Raw genomic sequence first — 13,877 nt, forward strand, 5'->3', positions numbered from 1 at the left:
CCTAAAAGTCTGCTCGGCCAAATTAGGTAGCAACCAATGCATCCTAAGATGGGAAGCATTGCTCTGGTTCAATAGTGTTGGGCTTAGCAGTGGATAATGATTAATGCAAGAACACTATACTGGTCAAATGGCAAATTAAGAGTCTGGATTGCTCAGCAGCTTTTGGTACCTCCATATCATATTTCCTCCATACAACGCTCAGGGAATATCCTAGAAGAAGAAATTGAAATATTACAAGAGCCAGAGGTCAGAGAGAGATGGAGTAAAACTATCTTCTGAAGATGGCAGGCCTATGAATCCTTAGCAGCTGTATTTATCATCATCTATGTTGCTATCCTGTACAAGATCAAGCCAGTCAACCTTTTAGCATGGATAAGGGAGGGGCTTATCAAGCCAACTCCTCCATGAAGAGGTACTAGCAACTGATGTCTGCTAGAGGAGGAAGAGTCAGTTTTATTAGAGGATACAGCAAGCTGAGCATACTTGATGCCTTCACATGGCATTGTAGGCATGGTTACATAAGCAATGCCCATTGCATTGTGGGTTGTAATTTCATATTATTTTTAAAAAAATATATTATGAAATTGAGAAGGGAGGTTGGAAACTTGGAATGGATCACAAAGGAGTTAGGGGGAAATATAGGTGTGAATATGATTAAAATGTATTGCTACATGACACTCTGATTTGCATGGATATGCCAATGTTCTATTCCCTAACTTTTTAAAATATGTGTATATCAGTTACTGGTGGTTTGGAATTTTTTTTTTTTTTTTTTTGGTAAACTATAAAAGGGGCAATACAGCTAAGAGTTCACATGCTCTATCAAAGCAACAAAGTTAAGCCAGGAGGGTTAATCTAAAAGTAAGTATTGTTCTGCACTGTAAATACAAGCCATTTGCTCACATTTAAAATTGTCTCATTTTTCCACCCCTTTTTATGCAAATGACATTCAACCTGTACTGACAATATCCCTAATTTTTACTTATTATGTTTTGAAGTTAAAGTGTAAGTTAAATTGAAGTTAATGTTAAGTCAAACATTAAGTTTTTCATATAACATGCCTATGTAAAATTTTCAGGGAAGATTATTTAGAATGCAGATATGACTTACATTTTCCAGAGCATCCACTCAGAAGAATGAGAGTTTTATCGGAACAAGTAAACTTCGGACACTAAAAATGTTCTCTAACAGCCAAATATATATTTTCTGAAAAGTTGTAATCACCCATATGTATTATGTTTCTCCCCAACAGAGAACATGCCATAAGGCTCCTGAGTTGTAAAATGAGCCTTCCATGATGAGTTTGTAGGCTGGAAACCACAACAAATATGTGGACCACACTCTGATCCCTGACAATAAGCATTTAAGATCATGAGGATTAGCAACTAAAGGTTTAGCCTTCCTCTGAGTCAAAAACATATGCTTTTCTAAAAATACTATACTCCACAAATTATTCTCTATTTTTATCATTTGAACTTGTGTTACACTTACCACTTGTATTAAACAATTCACTGTCATGAGTCAACCTTACTTTTCTGGATTGCTTTTAATGTACTCAATTTACTGTTTCTTTGGAGAAGAAAAACCATAATGTGGTTTCATGATCTACTCTCAGATGCAGTATATATCATTTTACTACTCTAGTAGGTAATGTGAACTTGGCATAGTGGGGCCTAAAAACAGGCAAACTACATTCTCATGCAATAGCCAACTGTATTTAGAGCTTCAGGTAAGTTAGACTCTGAGTGTTAGGAAGAGTCATCGAAGTGTATAATCAAAAGATCAAGGTAGATGAGGCAAAGCATCTTTTTCCATAAAGACATATAAACAGAAAACCATAGGCTTAAGTCATGAGTCTATGTGAGGCTTAAGTCATGAGTCTATGTGAACAATGAGAATCTAAAGTGAACCTGCTCCTCTCTGCCTCACCAAGGAGAGGCAAGAAAGCAAATTTCAAGAACAACGTATGTTATGGAGGAACAGCGTTTATAAGACTCTTGCCTTGTTTACTTGGTGTTTTCTCATAAGGTCTCACAAGTCTCCTTATGGACCAGGTTCTGGCAGAAGTCACAGAAAAAAAAATTTACCAGTGTTGGAGCATTTGACAATGGAATGGCAACATTTTAGTTCAATTTTTAATGACATTGAGACACAAACTCCAAATATTTTTAAAAATATTGAGGAAGAAAAATGTGTAAATTTTCTCTTGATTTTCATTTGAAACCTTTGTTGCTTCTTTTTTGTTAAGAGTTACAGAAAATATTGTGGGAAAATGACATTTTGCTCAGTTCTGGGAAATATTTATAACTTTTATGTAATAAAATGAATGAGAGTTTTTTTTTTCAAAAGGAAAATCTACCAAAAATTGTCTGCATGAAACTATTTTGCTCTCAAAGAAATTTGATGTAAAATCAACTCTTTGTCTACTTTACACTAGTACTTCCTACCTATGTATAACACGGAACTCATTAATTTTACAAAAAGCATTGTATTTTAGTAGAATAGTATACAATGTTTTCTTCGGTATTTCATAATATACACATATGAACTCTCCTATGACACTTAGAAAAGTGTGCATCTAGTTCTAAGATATATGCTTCTTCCACTTTCACTTACATGACACGTACCCAAAACACACTATACATATTTTACAACTAACTTGGAATTGAATTTAAAAACTATAATCAGAATATAATGTATGAAAAAAACTTTTCAATAAAAAAAGTGCATGAATCTAACCTAATTTGCTTGCATGTATAATATATCAATTTGGAGTGTCTCTGTATTAGGCATTTTCAACAAATTTTACTTTTAATGTTATTCCATTTATAAGATTCAAATTAGATTTTTCTGCATAATTATATTTAATGAATATTTTCTTGCCAATTTTCAAGAAAGCATGATCCACAGTTGTTTCTTTTGACATTTGGATCCTGAATTATCAATATAGTGTAGTACATTCACATTTGCTACAAGTATAAATTAATAATCAAGTAACCAAAGTTATTTTTCTACTAGTTGGAAGATACAAATTAGTCTCTTGGGAAATTTTTCTTGACTAAATGATATTAAACTTAACTTCTTGCTCTAAAATCCTACACCACCTGGATAAAGTTTGTTGCATGTATCAGATAATACTGTATGAACTGTTTTCCTATCTTTTAGTAAAAGTTTTTAAAGTAATAACTCAGTAAAAACAATCCAGCCAGACAGTAGTGGGAGAAGACACAACTGCGTGTGGGTCAAAGGGGTTATTGAAATTTGTGATCAGAATTCTGAAGAGTGAAGATAGAAGCTCATGTTTAGTCACAGGCTATTTTTTAAAAAAATACATTGTTATTGGTTATTTTATTTATTTACATTTCAAATGTTATCCCTGTTCCCATATTCCCCGCCACAAGTCCCCTATCTCCTCCTCACTCCCAGATGCCTCTATGAAGGTACTGTACCACCCTCCCACCCACTCCTGCCTCAATGGCCTAGCACTCCCCTATCCTGAGTCATCAAGCCTCCACAGGACCCAGGGGCTTCCCTCCCAGTGATGCCAGATAAGGCAATCCTCTTTTACATATCCAGCTGGAGCCATGGGTACCCCCTTTATAGTCAGTGGTTGCGGGGTTAGTCCCTGGGATCTCTGGGTGTTCTGGTTGGCTGATACTATTGTTATTCCTATGAGGGTACAAACCCCTTCTACTCCTAGAGTCCTTACCCTAACTTCGCCATTGGGGTCCCTGTACTCAGTTCAATGTTTGGCTGCGTACATCTGTATCTGTATTGGTCAGGCTCTAGCAGAGCCTCTCAGGGGATAGCTATACCAGGCTCCTGTCAGTAAGCACTTCTTGGCATCAGCAATAGTGTCTTGGTTTGGTGTCAACAGATGGGATGGATTCCTAGGTGGGGTAGTCTCTAGATGGCCTTTCCTTCAGTTTCTGCCTCACTCTTTGTCCCTGCATTTCCTTTGACAGGAGGAGTTTTGGAAATATTTTTGAGGTGGCTGGTGACTTTATCCCTCAACTGTGGGCCATGTCTATCCACTGGATATGGTCTATCCAGTTTCTCTCTTCTCTTAGTTGAGTACTTCGGCTAATGTCCTCTCTGTTAGATCCTGCGAACCTCTTGGGTACCTGACATTTGGACATTTCTAGTGGCTACCCCTAGATTCCCCTCCCATCAGTGCTGCACACCTACCTTCAAATTCCTGACATGCTGTAGTTCTTCCCCAACTCATCCCATATCTGAACTGGCCTCGCCCTTTCTCTCCCTTTTCTCTCTCCCTCCCAGATCCCTCTCTTTCTCTACGTCCCAGAGATTATTCTCTTGCTCCATTGAGTAGGACTGTAGCATCCACAGTTTGGTGTGATCTTCTTCCTTCTTGGGTTTCACATGGTCTGTGAGTTGTATCGTGGGTATTCCAAGCTTCTTTTTGGCTAATATTCACTTATTAATGAGTACATACCATGTGTGTTCTTTTGTGACTGAGTTACTGCCATCAGGATGATGTTTTCAAGTTCCATCTATGTGCCTGTGAATTTCTTGAAATCGTTGTTTTTAATAGCTGAGTAGTTCTCCATAGTGTAAATGTACCTCATTTTCTGTATTCATTCCTCTGTTGAAGGACATCTGGGTTCTTTCCAGCTTCTAGCTATTATAAATAAGGCTGCTATGAACATAGTGGAGCAGGTGTCCTTGTTATATCTTGGAGCATCTTTTGAGTATATGCCCAGGAGTCGTATAGCTGGACCTCAAAACTATTTTCAGTTTTCTAAGGAACTGCCAGACTGATTTCCAAAGTGGTTGTACCAGCTTACAATCCCACCAGCAGTATAAGAGTGTTACTCTTTCTCTACATCCTCACCAGCATCTGCTGTCACCTGAGTTTTTGATCTTATACATTCTGACTGATGTGAGGTGGAATCACATCATTGTTTTGATTTCCACTTAGCTGATGACTAAGTATATTGAACATTTAAGTGCTTCTCGGCTATTTGAGATTCCTCAGTTGAGAATTCTCTGTTTAGCTCTGTACCCTATTTTTATTAGATATTTTCTTTATTTACATGTCATACAATATATCTCCTTTCTAAGTTTCACCTCTGAAAAAAAAACAAAAACAACAACAAAAAACCAAAACAAAACAAAAACATATCCCTGTTCCCTCCCCCTTCCCTCTGCTCGCCACCCAACCCTCTCCTGATTATTGGCCCTGGCATTCCACTACACTGGGGCAGAGAACCTTCACAAGGACAAGGGCCTCTCCTCCCATTGATGACTGACTTGGCCATCCTCTACTATACACATGATGCTGGAGCCATTAGTCCCACCATGTGTATTCTTTGGTCAGTGGTTTAGTCCCTGGAGCTCTGAAGGTACTAGTTAGTTCATATTGTTGTTTGTCCTAAGGGGCTGCAAACCCTTCAGCTCCTTGGGTCCTTTCTCTAACTCCTTTATTGGGGACCCTGTACTCAGTCCAATGGATGCCTGTGAGCTGCTACTTCTGTATTAGTATGGTTATTTGGTTTTCTGTAGTCTATCCTCTTGAGTTCTTTGTATATTTTGGATATTAGCCTTCTATCAGATGTAGGGTTGGTAAAGATTTTTTCCCAGTCTGTGGATTGTGTTTTTGTCTTACAGGCAGCATCCTTCACCTTACAGTGGCTTTTCAATTTTATGAAGTCCTATTTGTGATTTCTTGATCTTAGAGCATAAGCCATTTGTGTTCTGTTTAGGAAATTTTCCCCTGTTCCAATGTGTTTGAGGTTCTTCTCTTAGTTTCAGTGTGTCTGGTTTTAGTGGAGGTTCTTGATCCACTTTTACTTGAGCTTTGTACAAGGAGATAAGAATGGATCGATTTGCATTCTTCTGTATTCTGACTGCCAGTTGAACCAGCACCATTTGTTGAAAATGCTGTCTTTTTTCCCACTGGATAGTTTTGGCTCCTTTGTCAAAGATTAAGTGACCATAGGTGTTCATTTCTGGGTCTTCAATTTGAGTCCATTGATCTACCTATCTGTCTCTGTACCAATACCATGTGGTTTTTATCATTATTGCTCTGTAGGACAGCTTGAGGTCAGGGATGGTGATTTCCCCCAGAAGTTCTTTTATTTCTGAGAATGTTTTTGATATCCTGGGGTTTTGTTTGTTTGTTTGTTTTGTTTTTTGTTTTTGTTATGACAGATAAATTTGAGACTTTATCTTTTTATCTCTGTGAAGAATTGAGTTAGAATTTTGATGAAGATTGCATTGAATCTGTAAATTGTTTTTGGTAAGATGGCCATCTTTACTATGTTAATCCTGCCGATCCATGAGCATGGGAGATCTTTTTATCTTCCTAGGTCTTCTTCAATTTCTTTCTTCAGAGACTTGAACTTCTTGCCATATAGATCTTTCACTTCCTTGGTTAGTGTCACACCAAGATCTTTAATATTATTTGAGACTAGTGTAAAGAGTGTCTTTTCCCTAATTTCTTTTTCAGCCCATTTATTATCCTTTGAGTAGAGAAAAGCTACTGATTTGTTTGAGTTAATTTTATATCTAGCCGCTTTGCTGAAGTTGGCTATCAGCTGTATGAGTTTAGTTAGAGATTTTTTTCACATCATTTATGTATGCTATCATATCTGCAAATAGTGATATCTTCACATCTTCCTTTCCAATTTGTATTATTTTGATCTCTTTTTGTTGCCTAATTGCTCCTGCTAGAACTTCAAGTACTATATTGAATAGATAGGGGGTGAGTAATTGTCACTGATTTTAGTGGGATTCAAATTTCTCTCTACTTAGTTTGATGTTGGCTATTGGATTGCTGTATATTATATTTAGGTATGTACCTTGAATTCCTATTCTCTCCAATACTTTTAGCATAAAGGGGTATTGTATTTTGTCGAAGGCATTTCAGCATATAATGAAATGATCATTTTTTTAATTTGTTTATATAGTGTATTACATTGTTATAGTTCTGTATCTAGAGCCATCCCTGAATCCTTGGGATGAAGTCTACTTGATCATGGTGAATGATCATTTATGATATGTTCTTGGATTTGGTTTGCAAGAATTTTATTTTTTTGCATCAATATTCATGAGGGAAATTGGTCTGAAGTTCTCTTTCTTTGTTGGGTCATTTTGTGGTTTAGGTCTGATAGAATTCTGTCCTAAAACCATCTGGTCCTAGGAAATTTTTCTTGGGAGACTTTTAATGACTGCTTCTATTTCCTTGGAGGTTATGGGACTGATCCTTAGGGGTTAGATGGTTTACCTGATCCTGATTTAACTTTGGTATTTGGTATCTGTCTAGAAGATTATCCATTTCATCTAGATTTTCCACTTTTGAGTATAGGCTTTTGGAGTAGGATCTGATAATTTTTTTTAATTGCTTCAGTTTCTGTTGATATGTCTCCCTTCTTATTTCTGATTTTGTTAATTAGGATACTGTCTCTGTACCCTCTGGTTAGTCCGGCTATTTTTATCTATCTTGTTGGTTTTCTTAAAGAACCAGCTCCAGATTTTGTTGATTCTTTGTATAGTTCTCTTTGTTTCTATTTGGTTGATTTCAGGCCTGAGTTTGATTATTTTCTGCTGTCTACTCCTTTTGGGTATATTTGCTTCTTTTTGTTCTAGAGCTTTCAGGTATGCTGTTAAGCTGCTAGTGCATGCTCTCTCCAATTTCTTTATGTAAGCACTCAGAGCTATGAGTTTTCTTCTTAGCCCTGATTTCATTTTTTTCCCATAAGTTTGGGTATGTGTGCCTTCATTTTTGTTAAATTTTAAAAAAGTCTTTTATTTCTTTCTTTGTTCCTTGCCCAAGTTATCATTGAGCAGGTAGTTGTTCAGTTTCCATGTGTATGTGGGCTTTCTGTTGTTTTTGTTCCTAATGAAGACCAGCCTCAGTCCTTGTTGATCTGATAAGATGCATGGGATCATTTCAATCTTCTTGTATTGGTAGAGGCTTGTTTTTTGTCTGGTTAATTTTGGAGAAGATACTGTGAGGTGCTGAGAAGAAGATGTATTCTTTTGTTTTAGGGTGAAAAGTTGTGTAGATATCTGTTAAGTCCATTTGGTTCATAAATTCTGTTAGTTTCACGGTATCCCTGTTTAGTTTCTGTTTCCATGATCTGTCCATTGGTGAGTATGGGGTGTTGAAGTCTCCTACTATTATTGTGTGAGGTTCAATGTATGCTTTGAGTTTCAGTAGTGTTTCTTTTACACACACTGGTGCCCTTGCATTTGGGGGCATAGATGTTCAGAATTGAGATTTCATCTTTGTGGATTTTTCCTTTGATGAGTATGTAATATCCTTCTCTATCTTTTTTTTTTTTTTGATAACTTTTGGTTGATAGTCTATTTTAATGAATACTAAAATTGCTACTCCAGCTTGTTTCTTGGGACCGTTGCCCTGGAAAATTTTTTTTCTAGCCTTTTAATTTGAGGTAGTGTCTGTCTTTATCACTAAAATGTGTTTCCACTATGTAACAAAATGCTGGGTACTGTTTACATATCCAGCCTGCCAGTCTATGTTGTTTCATTGGAGAACAGAGTCCATAGATGTTGAGAGATATTAAGGATCGAAGATTGTTCCTTCCTGTCGTTTTTGTTGTCAGAGGTGGAATTATGCTTGTGTGGTTCTCTTCCCTTTTTTGTGAGAAGCTTCACTTCTTGCTTTTTCTTGGGTGTAGTTTCTCCCCTTGTGTTGGAGTTTTCTTTTTGAGAGAAAAAATGCAGAACAAATTTTATCAAAGAACAAAAGAGACTAACTCAAAGAAATTTCTCAAGCATTCTAGAATTTTTTATTCCAAACTAAGCCATGTGGACTCTTAATTGAAATTCTAGAAAGTCCATACCTGAAGACTGAGAATTGCCTTATTGAAAGGACAGCATCTTTGAGGTAAATGAAAAGCTTATATAGAATCACTCTAAGATATCCAAACACCAAACAATGCCCTAGTATGTGTATTGTAGGAAATAACAAACATTAACATTCTTAAGGAATTATATGCATAGCCAAGACTTCAGTATATGGCTATTCATAATGGGGAAAATGTTATAAAATTAATAGATAGAAGAAACAGCAGTAAAACAATTCATAAGAAATAAAACACCAAAAATAATGGAAGGATGATCCCAACTTGGATACCACAGTAAAGCTGCACACTTTGCAGGATTGGTTCCCAGTTGCAGTGGGTTCAGGCTTTGTTCATCTGTCTGAGAGGAAGAACACTGTTATAAGGAAAGATGGACAAGGAACTACTCATATCCAGGCAGAAAAATAAGAGAGAATACAGTAAGGAATTTTATTCCCAATATTTTCTTCAAGATTATTTCTCCACTTAATTTGCATGAACCCCATCTATTGAAATTTTCACTGTCTCCTAATAGAACCATTGACTGAGTGTCAGCCCTAGCTCATTGGTTTCAAAATCCAAACTCCAGCAGAGAAAGGTCTCAATATATTCATGTATGACACCTTGATCCTGGGGGTATACAGAAAACATAAATCATTCATGAGTAAAAATAAAGTGAATATTTCAGAAATGTCAATTAAGTAAGAAAATATCAATATATAGATGCAACGACAGAATAGGAAAGGAAGAAGGATATGATTAATGGTTTTTCAATATGATCAATGGAAAATACCCAAGCTAATCAACAGAACAGGAATAAAACAAAGGAGAAATGTGTACTAATTAGTTCATATTGTTGTTGCTCCTATGGGACTGCAAAACCCCTCAGCATCTTGGTTTCTTTCTGACACTTTCAGTGTTTTGGTTTGCAAATCAAGGTCTTTGATGCATTTTAATAGATGAAAATATATAAATCTGATTTCATTCTTCTGAAGATAGAAGTCCAGTTTTGAGAGCATTGTTTATTTAATGCTCTTCCTTTATCTTTTTTTCCAGAGTAGGTTTTGTATCCTTCGTTAATAGTTGAGTAGACATAGGTATGCTGTTTTGTTTCCAAGTCTTCTATTCCAGTTGATCTGTCTACTTTTCTGCCAATGAGACTCTGCGTTTGTAACTAATACTCTCTAGTATAATCACATTAATGTTATTTTTAGTTAAGCATTGCACCTTTCAGGCTTATAACTTATTTACAAATATACAATACATTTCACACCTAATATGACCTTTCCCACCAATACCCTTCCTTATTGGTCCCCCTCCTACTTTCAAGATATATTAAACAGCAAAGAAAATTAAAAACATAGAATACATATAATTGTTCCAGTGTATATTCCCTTTAAGTAGTTAAAACATTTTAATTGAAGACAGCATTCCACACTGAAATCTGCAAATGGCCAAAGCCAATGTAAATGTTTGACATATATTATTTTTATTTTCCTCTGTAGAAGTATTTACTTTTTAAAAAGATTTTTATATTTTCAAATATGAAAATTGTCTGAAACATTAATAAATATTTTCTGGCCAGAAATATTAAATGTGCATTTTAATATTATCAAATCAATAATCAGTATATAAAAGTCCTGAATCCTTTCATTTGTGGCATAGAGCCATGTAAATTCAAACACATATACCAAGGAAGACTACTGTTTAACACACAATCAAAAATATTGCCAAGAATTGCTTGTTTTAAAAATCATCGCCCACCCCTTGCATTTTAATGTAGACTTTTAATTCTGTCATGATAAATACAATAGATCAAAAGTCTCTCTGTTAGATGGTAAAAGTCCAGGGCATCATTCTCTGCAGCAGAGATTCTGAATGCAGCCAGTTTCTGTAGGTTTATTGTTGTTGCTTTTATTGTTGTGTTGTGTTGCCCTGTGTTTTTTATACTGACAGTGTCTACACACACACAAATGTAAATTCACAGGCTTAAAACGAACAGCAAGGGGGAAAGTAGCTGAGGAAAAAGAAGTACTGCAAATCAAGCAGATCACCATGGAAACCCTGGACCAGCTTGTCATTCTTCTTTTCTGACATTCTTCCTACCTTCAGGAGTTGGGCAGTGGTTTCCATGCCCTGGACTCACACCTCTAACATTTAGACCTTTTCCATGCTCAAGTTTTAAACAAAACACAACTAAAGAAAAGATGCTAGTATTTTAATGTGCTACCCTTAGTTTACTTAAAAGAACCAGATTATTTTTAGAATATAACATTTGAAAATATTTCATTTAGGCAATCATTGTACCACACAGGAGGAGGGGATATGCAATTTTAATCCTTTTAATAATCTTTAAAATATATAAAATTTTATATTCATGAAACATATCTCCTTATTTTCTTATGAAAAGATGTATTGTGGTGGAATGACTGGTATTTAGCAATCACTCACTCTGACAGATTTTTTTTTTTTTTAGCTTCAAAAGAATAACTTTTTCTTTTTTTTAAATTATTTATTCTTTTCTCATATATTACATTCCAATAGCAGTTTCCCTCCCTCTGCTCCTTCCAATTCCTCCCCCTCCTCTCCCTTCCCCATTTCTCAGGTCCTCTCCTTTTTCCCTGGAATATCAACAGAGTGTAGCCTAACAAGCTGCAATAAGACTAGGCACATATCCTCTTATTAAGGCTGGAGGAGCAATCTCATTAGAAGGAAAAGGATACCAAGAGCAGGCAAAAGAGGCACAGACAGCCCCACTCACACTGTTAGGCGCTCCACAGAAGCACCCCGCTACACAACCATAACATACGTGAAGAGTTCCTACGTGAAAGCTTCAGGTAGGAAAAAATCTTTTCTCCCTCTCTTCGGTCCCATGTCTCTCTGTCCCTGCAACTCTTAGCTCTGCCTCCTTTTTCTGCCCCGGATGGGACTGGATTCATTTTGCCGAGAGGCTTAATTCACCTTGAGCAGGAAGTATCTATGTGGTTTATTGCCGTTTTGGCTGGGAGACTTCATCAAATGAAAACAACTACCTGAAGTTTCCACCATCTTTGCTAATGACATCAACAGGCAAATGCCATGTGACTTCATCACCATTTTTATTACTATCACCATAAAGCACAAGCCAAAAACATCATCCATAAAACGACATAGTCTCACTGAGTCACTTGGGGATCTCTTTTATTTTAGACTACATTGTCCTCACTTTAGATAAAAATGATAGGTCTATTCTTTTAAATGTGTTTTATATTGAAATTAATGTGTATATAAATACATATATTTTGAAGATTTAAAGGGCATTTTGACAACAATGGCCTCTTTAAAAACAGGCAAATGAACAAATAGGCTTTTCAAGATGCAATACAGGGCTTCAGTCTTATTTTCTAAGTTAAACAGTTTCCATATTTACACTTTTATCTCCTCTCTCTAAGATGGTCACAGTAGGACTTGTTTTCCTTCACAAAATGAGGGAATGAACAGACAATCCCAGCTGTTTTTATATAGACAAAATGCTAAAACAAGGAAGAGCTATCTATGTAAACATAAAATGTTCTCATACACACCAAGTAAAGACATTTTAGGGTGACTGCTTCTAGATACACACACTGCTATCAGAATTTCCTTACCAATCAGTTATATGTAAGCCAAATAAATTCATTAGTTCAATAGGGTGATCTTTGATTGAACTCGGGTTTATGTTCTGCCCCTTATAAAGTGGAATAGTCCTTGTTTATCCTCATGTTCACATTGCCCTGGAGAAAAAAAATCTCACAGCTCTCTAGTATATTTATTTGTTAATGCTAGTTTGTCTCACAGTATTAAGAAAATTATTTTACTAAAGAGAGTTTATGTATGAAGATTAAAATGAATGAATATTTACAGGAGAAAAAAATAAAGTGCCCCCTTGGGCTCTTCACTTCCCCTTTCCCATCGCGCTTCTCTCCAAGTGGTCATGGCCGGCCTCTACTCTCTACTCTCTCCTTTTTGTCTTATCTGCCTCTAATACCCTCTTAACTCCCCTCCAGATGCCTAAACAAACTCTGTTCTGTACTGTTAAAAAAAAACAGAAAGTATTTACAAGTATGAAGGTCAAAATCAGTTTGTTATGGTACTAGAAGATGAGTTTTAGATATAATACATATGGTATTAAACTTTCTGACATCAAAGATCAACAATTACAAAAGCTGATTAAAATGTTCATTGAGTCATTGTTCATTGAGTAAGTACCAGACAGGTGGAACTGGTCCCCTTGGTGTTTAATCATCATACCAACAACTCTTCTAATATTGTCAGAGGAAATAAAAGGGAGGCTATTTTTCATTTTGTTCTCCAAGGTCAATATAGCCCCAGGCAGCTGTGGGTTATCTCTCAAAATGTTCTTAAACTATGGAAAGTTACACATTCTCTTATTCAGTGAAGTCATGGGGAGCCCACTTACTGAATTTTTACCAGCATCCAGTCTACACAGAGAGCATCATCACACAGTTATTATTTCCTCAGTGCTTTTGAGGAAAGCCACAATCAAACTAGGAAAGGCCTCTGACTATCCTAACATAGATAAAAAAATATAAAAGTAGGTTTGAGCAGTTCAGAGACTCCCTCTCATCCAATCTGATCCCTGAGTACTACTACATCTTCTTTTGGCAGTATAAAAATTAAATAATTTTTGTATACTCAGATGGGATGCAAGGTATTCCAGGTCATTCACGGGAATTATAAGCCATGTTTTCTATCACAGAAGTTTTCACCATGTCATGTAGCCAGGATCACTCTCATCCATCTCTCATAACTCAATTCTAACATCTCTCTGTATATACACTTCCTTAAATATTAGAATGTTTAACATATATATTAATTGGTTCTAAATTGCACATTTGAATCTGCTGGGGACAGGAGTTAAAAATCTTCCACCTCTGTGTGTTCTAGAAATTTTCATCAAAATTATTTAGGAATGTAGGTTCAGATTTAGGAATTGAAGGCATTTAGGGGTTAAAGCTAATGTGAATTCCTATACTAAGTCATCTAGTTTACATCCATCCTATTTAT

This window comes from Mastomys coucha, unplaced genomic scaffold (assembly GCF_008632895.1).
Source record: "Mastomys coucha isolate ucsf_1 unplaced genomic scaffold, UCSF_Mcou_1 pScaffold14, whole genome shotgun sequence".
In the NCBI taxonomy this organism is placed as follows: Eukaryota; Metazoa; Chordata; class Mammalia; order Rodentia; family Muridae; genus Mastomys; species Mastomys coucha.